The following is a 10,257-nucleotide window of genomic DNA, read 5'->3' on the forward strand; positions in this document are numbered from 1 at the left end:
GTATGCGGATTCTTTACCACTGAGCCAGCAGGGAAGCCAGGCTTATCTATCAAGCACCATTACAATTTCACTTTGTATGTGTTGCCTAGGTGTTGTGTGCCTGAAGAAAAGGATGAAATATTCTGCTTTCCCCTAAATTTTAACTTCCTTTCCCATATAATGTTTTTTAAAGGTCCATTCTAAAGTATTCTAAAATTCTCAACTCATAAGAGCCACCTTCACAAAGGTGAACTATTATCACCATCTAATGTCTGCACAGTTGGTGACCTAACTCACCACGCTGCATTTTTTTACATACACAGCTGTTCACACTCCATTTCAGAAGCTCACACATGACCCAGCATCAAGAGAGAGTATAAGGAATCCCCAAAGCCAAAGAACATCTCTAGGAAATGACTAAATTCACCTTCACCTTGTTTTTCTCCATTCTGCTTCGTCTGGCAGTTTTACATTCAACTGTCCCCCACACACCACCCTGCCCCCAGGTCAAGTCTAAATTCCTTTGCCTTCCGCATCTCTTCTGTCACCCGGGCTTCCTTGCTTGTTCTTGACCTGCGTCCAACTGGGTGGTGCTCCGCAGATGACATGCACTGTTCGGGTTCCTGACTGGCAGAACCAGGGGCTGGGGAGGTACTTGTTTAATCTCGGGGTCCACAGAGATGTGCAGGCTGGTTACATCTTCATGTCCCAGGTCATTATTTGGAATTTGAAAAACACAATGCCCACCCCACTCCCATCCCCAAGATCCTGACTCTGTTGTTCTGCCCTGGGTGGGGGAAGTACGGGGGTGTCAGTGAACTTGAAAAGCTTCCCAGGAATCTAAGGTGAGTACAATGTACGCCCAGGTTCAAGAGCCAACCCCAGCTTTGACCCGTATTGCAAAGTGATCTGCTCAAAAGAAGAACTTCTCTCTCCCTAGATGGCTTGCCTTCCTAAAGGTGGCTGTAGGTGTAGAGGAGGAAGGAGGAGGAGGAAGTGTGGCCTTTTCCTTTCTTACAAACAGGAAGCTCGCTGAACCTAAAGTAGAGCTCGTGGCCCTGACATGTGACCCTGGGAGGAGGGGACACTTGGTGCTTCCATAGGCCCTCCAGAAGGCTTCTCGGGGTGCCGTCAGAATCCCACCGGCAAAGCAGGTCTGGGTCTGCTTTTAGGGCACAGTACATCACAGAAGGGTACACACTACACCCAGGAGCGGAGAAGAGGGTCGATTAGAGGAGGGGCCATATTTGTCTGCTTACACAATGTGACAGATCAAGGGCGCTGAAGTTAAATATAAGCTCATTTCTCATTTTGCCTGTGCTGAGGGCTTTCCTTTTGCTCAAACAAACTACATCTGAGGAGGTTGCAGCTAAAAGGAAGCGAAGCACCAGCATCTAATAAATTCAACTGAATTAAAACCAAGGCTCATCCTGTGGGTCAGCCCCCCACCCTTCTGATTTTAAAGCCACTTTCCGTGCCCATGCTTAATTCCCATCAGAGCATCTCTCACACCGCCCTCCTTTCCCCCCATTCTGTACCTGCATTTCTACTTCTGCTGGTTGAATGATACATCAGTTCTTTATCTCTGTGCTTTGGCTACGTGAAGTTTTCTGATGAACTGGGCGGTGCCTTGCCTTTCTTCCTTATGGCAATAATGACAATGGATACACAAAGATACCCATACACCCATACACCATTCTCTCCATTCTGTGCTTTGGCACTTTAAAAAAAAGATTACCTTGAATTCACACAGTCACTCTGGAATACCTGGACGCTAGGATCACCGATTCACGGCTGAGAAATCAGTTGCATTCAGGGCCACAAAAGGAATAGAGTGGTTTCTCTTCATATTTTCTTGCAAAATAAAACAAGTGAAATTCCTTTACAGTGGCATCTTCGTGACTCAGCTAGATGTTCTAAGCAGGCAAAGGAACTACTTACAAGATGCCACACTTGAAGTCCAGACAGATGTGAGAGAAAATTTCTTCTAAAAATTTTAATTTGGGGAGAAAAGTCATGCAAGTATTTAATTCACCATTCACTCTTTTTAAAAAGACAACTTACGAAACTACGCTTTTGAATGAATTGCTTTGATAACATTTGTGCTCCATTTCATGACATTGAGGTTCTATTAAACTGATGAAAATTTATCCCAGAAAGTCCTAATCTGAGAGATGTGTAAGAGGGAAGTCTTCCAGTTTAATTTCCTGTATTCTTATGAATCTAAATACTTGGAGTAGGAGCAAGTGCCAGAAATGTCACAGGGTCCCCAAGATGGTCACCAAGTGATCTCTAATATTTCCCTTAAATCTGGAAATGATAGGGGCAGGCTTGGGCCTCCATCTGTAGGTCACTGACAAGATTTTTCAGGTATAATCTGGATTGATCATTGTGCCCTGTTAATACAGAACTTCTAGAATCAAAGGTGGCTTTATTTACAGCACTGAACGTTAATACCATGTCACAAAACAAAACAATCCGTGAATTTTTAAAATTATACTTTATGCTGGGGCTCAGACAAGTTCTTAAGCCCTCATCTGCTAACCTCAGGGTCAGATGTGTTTCTGATTTAAGGTTTGCTTTTTTGTTTTTGTTTTTGTTTGAAAGGCTAATACAATAAATATACTGAATATTTGGTGGATTTCTCTCAGTGATCACTGGAGAAGAAACCACTAAACAAATAAAACATTTCTGTAGGAAAAATGCCTGCGTTCATAGGAAGTGGAATGAACATAGCCTATACATAGCTTCAGATCATGTTTTACCACCAAATGGGTTCTTAAAAAATGTGTGGTTTGGGGTTTTGGAGCTAAGGCGAAGGACCAGAGAGCTTGAAGAGTATGTGAGATCTTTTAGTGTTAGTGAAATGTCCAGTTCAAATTGACCAACAGGGGGTTGTGGTTACTCAAAACCTATTTTATGCAGCTATGCTGCAAGATGCAAAATATTTATGCATCTCTTTGAAACAATACATGTGTGTGTATTAATTGCTCAATCGTGTCCAACCCTTTGTGGCTCCATGAACTGTAGCCCACCAGGCTCCTCTGTCCATGGAATTCTCAGGCAAGAATACTGGAGTGGGTTGCCGTTTCCTCCTCCAAGGGGTCTTCCCAACCCAGGGATCAACCCCTCGTCTCCTGTGTTGGCAGATGGATTCTTTACTGCCTGAGCCACCAGGGAAGCCCTGAAGCAACGTAGTCATTGAAATATTCTCTGATCAAATGCACTTCAGGGAGGCCTGGGGCTTCGAAGTTCAAGTAGGAAGAAATGTCTAGTGGTTTTAGTGACCGTAGAGATGCCAGTGAACTGTGGTTGCTGAAATAGATAAAGGGCGCAGCAGCAGGCAAAGACCACAAACAAAAGGAGATGCTCTTTCACAAAAGACCACAAGGGGGCGTTCCGTTCAATTCTGATCACTGATGGTGGACTCCCAAATCTAACTGCCCTGAAATTCACTCTGATGTGGGCAAGGGGGTGCAGGTGACAGATGTTAAAACACTTGCCCTGTCAAAGGATTTGAATCCTTCTTTGTAAGGCATTTTCTCTCCAAAGTGGATCATCAGTCCTAATTTCTTGTCCTTGTATTTAGTTTGAAAGAACGTTATCCCGTAGTTAATAGTGGCCATTTGTTACAGTGCTTCACTGAACTCAGTCTCAGGTGGCCAGCTTTAACGGGACAAGGGCAGTGACGATCATGCAAGTGCAGGAAAACAGTTTTGGGGGGCGGGAGGTGAAGAGGATCTTTCTGTGGAGAGGTGGTGGGGCTGGTTACAAAGACAGGCCTGGACAAGCAGCAAAAAGGCTTTGTAAATAAGGGACCTTCAGGATTGGCTTAGAGGAGGGACGGGGTGCTGGCAGCAGAAGAGAAGGCTGCAGGGGGTTTCAGAGAGAGGCTGGAGTGAGGGGGAGGAGAGCAGCAAAGTGGGGGGCGGACACCAAAGGACAGAGCCCCCCAGACTGTAGAGTTAGGGCATGACTCTCAATCTTAGAGGCCTCGGAACTGCCTCTTCATCACAGATTCCTGGCCCACCCCTGAGTTTCTGGTTCTGGGACAGAGTGTCATCTTCCCTTGGATCCCTCTCTGGGACCATCCTTGGCTCCAAGAGTGGAGAAGGAGGTGACAGAGGACAAGATGGTTGGATGGCATCATCGACTCAATGGACATGAGCAAACTACAGGAGACAGTGAAGGGCAGGGAAGCCTGGTGTGCTGCAGTCCATGGGGTCGCAAAGAGTCGGACATGACAGAGTGAATGAACAGCAACAACAAAATCTCAAGCTTGGGAATCATATCGCAATAAAGTACCAGCTATTCGTCCACTTATTCAATCAACAGGCAGTTGTGGATCACTTGCCATGTGCCAGGCACCATGTCGGGTGCTGGCTGGTTGGAATGCACTCATTCTAAGGACACCCCGACACGAATGCCCCCCACCACACACACACATCCACAGTCATTTGTCACTTAGCTCTCTGAACAACAGCTCCCCATCTGTCAACAGCTTTAAAAATATCCCAATCGTATTCCAGAGAGCTGCTCACTCTGTAATAGGAAATAAAGAAAAGGAGAGTGTGAAAAACTTAAAAATCTGATGAAAACCCTCAACTCCAGAGAATCAAATAAAAATAAATTTTTCTTCTTATCAATCAATAGTATAGCAAGGAAGTCCTCTGAGAAGAGAATTCACACATACACAGATTTTTGGAACAAGAGCTATGGGTGGGAAAATAGGACCCCATGCTCCCCGCCCACTCTGTGAGGACGAAGCTGCGACAAGATAAAGTGAAAATTCTGTGAGCTCCTCACGGGAGAATTGGGGGTGAGTGGGCCAGAGAGGATTCCCCGCCAGACACATGGACAATGTCCGTGAGGTTTAACCTCTGAATGCGAAACCCCAGAAAGAAATTCCGTGTTATTATGCCACATGATACAAAATGAGGGCTGAACTCTCTTCTTGGAGAGAAAAATAACTTTAAAACAAAAAATGACAGAATGAAATTCCATTTCATTCTTTTAATGTACGACCTCTGGTTAAATGTATAAGAGCCTGGCCTGTGGTGTTTTCTGTTTTCAGTCACCTGTGTTAACTGTTTAATGAATATTTTGGATAGCATGGTAGTGTGATTAAGCAGAGCTCTTAGGGAAAAATACAAGTTCTCACTGTTCTGCCCACTTATGAGAGCTCCTGAGAGGATAAGGTGACTAGTACTACCCAGGATGTGGAGTCATCTCCTCCCGTATTTTCTTGAACTACGTGGGATTAAGTCAGTTGCATAATTTCTCAGTAAAGGAGTAAGAATTTGTGTTGAGCAGGGCAGCACCCAGGCTCTGAATTAGATGTCATTTCTATGAAAAGCCTATTTCTTACTAAGCAGCTCATTTTGCTTAGCTTCTTGGCTGTTGACCCCTGGCTTATTTGCGTAGTCTGGACAACATCTTCCCCTTCCTTTTCCTAGGCTGCCCTCATACGGCTTGCCCAATTTTGGAAAACCCAAACACGAATCAAGGGCTTCAAAAATATTGCTGCTCTCCTGGACCTAGCTCAACTCCTAGCAATCTTAAATACATGAAATAAGGTGAAAGTGCTTAAAGAACTTGTAGGCTCAAATGTACTCATTTCATCACTGTAATTCTAAAATGTTGAAACAGATAATTTTGAGAGATAATTTAGTCAGTCCCTATGTGTTAAAGGTCTGTTCTGCATCCAGAATTAAACACTGAAGATACTTATGAGCCAATTCAACGCTAAAGGAAAGGTTAATTTGATGGAGGACATTTTAAGTAATATACATGTAATAACATGGGGAAAATAGCCACGATGTATTGTTAAATAGAAATGATCAGGATATGAAATTATTTACAAAGAATGAGTAAACCTGTTTTTTAAAGAGGAAATGTAAAAAAAGTATGCAAAATAATAATGAAAAAAGAAACTTTCAGAGAACACATGAATAGTAAGAAAGATTGACAAAGCAATGAAGGCTTTTTTTCTTTCTACTTTCATCTTTCAGTTTTCATTATTAACATATTACTCTAATAACGGAATAGAGTCTTGCTCACAGAATAATAGTGCGAAATCCCATTGGTAGACTGAACAGAATCTATTTAAAAGTTGCTTAAAAAGAAAAAAATACATTGAGAGAGGTATGTCAAAGGCACACAGAAGCCAACTGAAAGATCTCCCAAGGGCCAAAGCTGGAAAAATGTGAGCAACAAAATAAATAAAGTAGTACTGAGTTATAACCCTGAGGGTAAAATAAATATTCATGAGTCTACACTGTTCTAAAGAAATAAACCAGTGAATAAATGGAGAAGAGAAATTTTTCCAACACAGAAGAATTCCAGATGATTAATGCAGTACATACTTCACCTTCCAAGAGGTGACTCATCACACCCAGCTCCTCAAGTTCTCAGTGTGAAAAGTGACTTCCTTCCAAGGAGAAGAGGATAGAAAAGGAGGGAAAAGGGACCTTGACAGCGGGGAAACAGGAAGCTCAGCAAGCCCCCCTCAGCTGGGAGACGAAGGTCAACGTACACGGTGACTGGTCACATCAATAGTGTGACTGGTGGACACTTCCAAATTGAGAGAGTAGCACGGAAGAATATACATTACCATACGTAAAATAGAAAGCAGGTGAGAATTTGCTGTATGACACGGGAGCTCAAACCCAGCGCTCTGTGACAACCTAGAGGGGTGGGATGGGCTGGGAGGTGGGAAAGAGGTTCAAGAGGGGGGAGACATACGTATACCTGTGGCTGATTCGTGTTGATACATGGCAGAAATCAACACAATATTGTGAAGCAATTATCCTCCAATTAGAAATAAATTAACTTTTTAAATAGTGTGCACCCTGGAAAAGGAAATGGCAACCCACTCCAGTATTCTTGCCTGGGAAATCCCGTGGGCCTGGTGGGCCACAGTCCATGGGGTCTCAGAGTCGGGCACGATGGAGCCCAGTGAGCACCCTGACGCCAGGCAAGGAGGCGCCCCGGCCTGCGTGGTCTTCCTCCCCGGAGTCCATAACCCAGCCTGACCCGCACACCAGTCAGTAACCCCGCACCATTGAGGTCGTCGTGAGGAGCTCCAGGAGACGGGGTGGCGACATGTACAGCAGTCATCCGGAGGGATCCTGGGACAGAAAAAAGACACGAGGTAACAGCTGAGGAAACTGGGTGAAGTCTGGGCCTCAGCTAACAGTAAGTTAACATCACTTCATCAGCTGTGACAAGTGTGCCTCACTAAAGTGAGGGAGCAATAATGGGGACCTGGAGGCAAAGTGCATGGGAGCCCCCTGTACTAGCTCTGAGATGCTTATGTAAACCTGAAACTGTTCTAAAGTTGATTAGCATCAACAGCAATGAAAAAGGAAACTAGTTCCAGGAGTCTTGGTTCCCAGAAGCCATAAAGAGCTACCAACCCATCATTTATTCAGTTGCATTATTCAAACAGTCCACTTTGTTTCAAGTGTAGATGCTTATTCACACAGTTAACACTTCATTAAGAACAGAAAGTGAAGGGAATATTTTTATCTGATTTCTGGAAAACACAAAAGAAACATGTCCTGACGAATGGACTTGAAAAGAATTCTGATCAATTCCCGAGGAAGACAGTGCCATCTAGTGTTCTGTCACATAAATGAACCAGAGGTGGTCTGCTTACTTCTTCATAGGCTATACCTTACCTTACATCCAAATACAAAACTGAAAGAAAAATGAAATGGAAGCACTTTTCCCCCACCTTCCCCAGAAGTCCTTTAATACCAAATGGCTTGAGCCATCAAATTGCAATAACTTGAATCTTTGTTTATTAAAATGCCTACTTCATTTTAAAATATTCAGTCCAATAATAATGTGTATGAAAGAGACCTTATCAGAAATACAAACTGATGAAAAAGTGTAATTACAGAGCCACGTTTAAAAGTTACAAAATAACTTAAGTCTTCTAAGATAGCAGAATTGAGATCTCTCAACTCTAAGTGTCTGTTCTAGAAACCATAAAGCTATATATTAATATTGTGTTATTTAACTTTACCCTAACACATAAAATTCCCTTGTTTAATAAGTCCATGTTTATATTAATATCAGATTGCTATTCATAAAGTTATACCTTTATTAAGAGTAAAGAGTGAAAGAGGAAAAATGAGGTCAGTTATGGTCTAAAACATCTCAAGGGAAAAAACTGAAATGATTAATTAACATATATTGGTTATAAACCTGAATGTTTTTTCAAAATATGTCATTAAAAAAAGAAACACAGCTGAAATAACTGGCACCTTTCAACTACAAATAACCAAAGTAGCAGATTGCCTAGAATATAAATGGCAAAAATTTATTCCCCCCTATAATTTCCTATATACTTGGCATATAGAATAGATTGAAAATTCACTTCAGTTATTAATTTGGTTGACACTCTTTGTAGTCTTCTAACCACCAAGGCATGTTAAGATAGGCCCCGGGAGAGATTTTGTCTGTAAGATGTGTGTCCTTGGGTTAGGAAGTCATCTTCCATAATGGAAAAGAATCTGAGAAAGAATATACATATATATATACAGACATATAAAGGCTTCCCTGATGGCTCAGAAGGTAAAGAAACTGCCTGCAATACAGAAGACCCGGGTTTGATCTCTGGGTCTGGAAGATCCCCTGGAGGAGGGCATGGCAACCCACTCCAGTATTCTTGCCTGGAGAATCCCATGGACAGAGGAGCCTGGTGGGCTACAGTCCGTGGGGTTGCAAAGAGTCAGACACAACTGAGCAACTAAGCACATACAAGGGTCTCTTAGCAACAGAGTCTCAGGACTTCCAGAGGATGGGAAAGCCCCAGGGAGGCCGAGGAGAGGCAGCGTTTCTAGGAGAAAGCACCAAGAGGCAGAGCTGCCACCAACATCATCTCCAACAGATACAGAGGGACTGACTGGAGCCCTAAGAGGAACAGGCTGGAGTCTCCGGGGTGCTTGGAAGAAGGAGTCTTTGGCTGTGATAAGACGGTCTCTTGAAGGATACTGGGTCCTCAGTGAGGGAGACAGATTGCAGTACTCTGTGTTCCCTGGGGACAGCGCGGTTTCAACAGAAACACCCCATCCATGCAACTCCCAATAGCAAAAGGGGCGGTGACGTCAACTTTAAAAAATGCACAATGTGAGAACTGGGAGTTAAGTTTTATTGGGGGCAAAATGAGGACTGCAGTCTGGGAGATAGCACCTCAGATAGCTCTGAAAGACCACTCCAAAGAGACAGTGGGGCAAGATCAGTATGTGTGTGATTTTGGTGAAGGGAGAGTACATGCAATCAAGCACAAATTTTCCCAGAAATTTTCTGCTCGTCACAAGGAGCAGTGGTCTCCATGAAGGGTTTTAGTGCTTTTCTAGACACGAGGAGATATAAGAATTGGGCTTATGAAATTGGCTCCTGAAAATACCAAGCTACCTGAAGACCTGTCCTGCAAGTTTCCCCCTCCTCCCCCCGACCCGAGCACAGCGTTCCTCATTTCTGCTCTCCACCCTGAGCTCCTTTCAGGGGGTGTTGAAGGTCAGCAGCTGCAGTAGCTCATGATTTCAGCCTTGTAGAAGCAAGTGCCCGTGGTGAGTGCCCATTTGTAGTTGACAGTGAGCTTAATCAAATTTCCTCTGAGAAACATCCATGTACAGCAGTTATAAGTTGATTGAAAAACAAATGAAACTTAGAGATGATACAAGCCTTTCCCTGTTGACTGAACAAAGCAGGATTTCAGTTTTCATGTAACTCCGCACCATTTTGCTGTGTAGCAACTTTGGGAGCTGTTCACTGATTTTGTAGAACTGGATACGTCACTGTAGTTACAGAGAGCAAGCAGATCTGAACCTTTTCCATGCCGTTCAGTGCCATCTGTAGGTGAGTTGAGGTCACCGAGATTTATAATTGAATTGAGTGTGGAGTACACGTCACTGCAGGTGTGAACACAACTCCCCATCAACTGGCCAGGCAGATTCATGACCAAGGGGTTATTTGATTAAATTTTCAAGTAAAAAAAAATCCCTAGGGAATCTCTTCAAAGTTGCAGTGAAATTGTGCAATGCTTTAAATTTGCTGTAATAAATTTCATGCCAATCTTGAGTCCTTGGAATTAATAAAAACACATAAAGATATATTGGGCTGTGAGTTCTGGAAATTTGTGGAGAATGGAAGGGACATTCTCCAGGAAGCAGGGTGGGGAGGGAGGGCAGAGAGGGTCCTGAGGGCTGGTTTAAATCTTTCTGCCAGCTTGGGATCCCCAGTTTCTGCTCCAGGGACCTTTCTGGT

This window comes from Odocoileus virginianus, chromosome 15 (genome assembly GCF_023699985.2).
Source record: "Odocoileus virginianus isolate 20LAN1187 ecotype Illinois chromosome 15, Ovbor_1.2, whole genome shotgun sequence".
Taxonomy (NCBI): domain Eukaryota; kingdom Metazoa; phylum Chordata; class Mammalia; order Artiodactyla; family Cervidae; genus Odocoileus; species Odocoileus virginianus.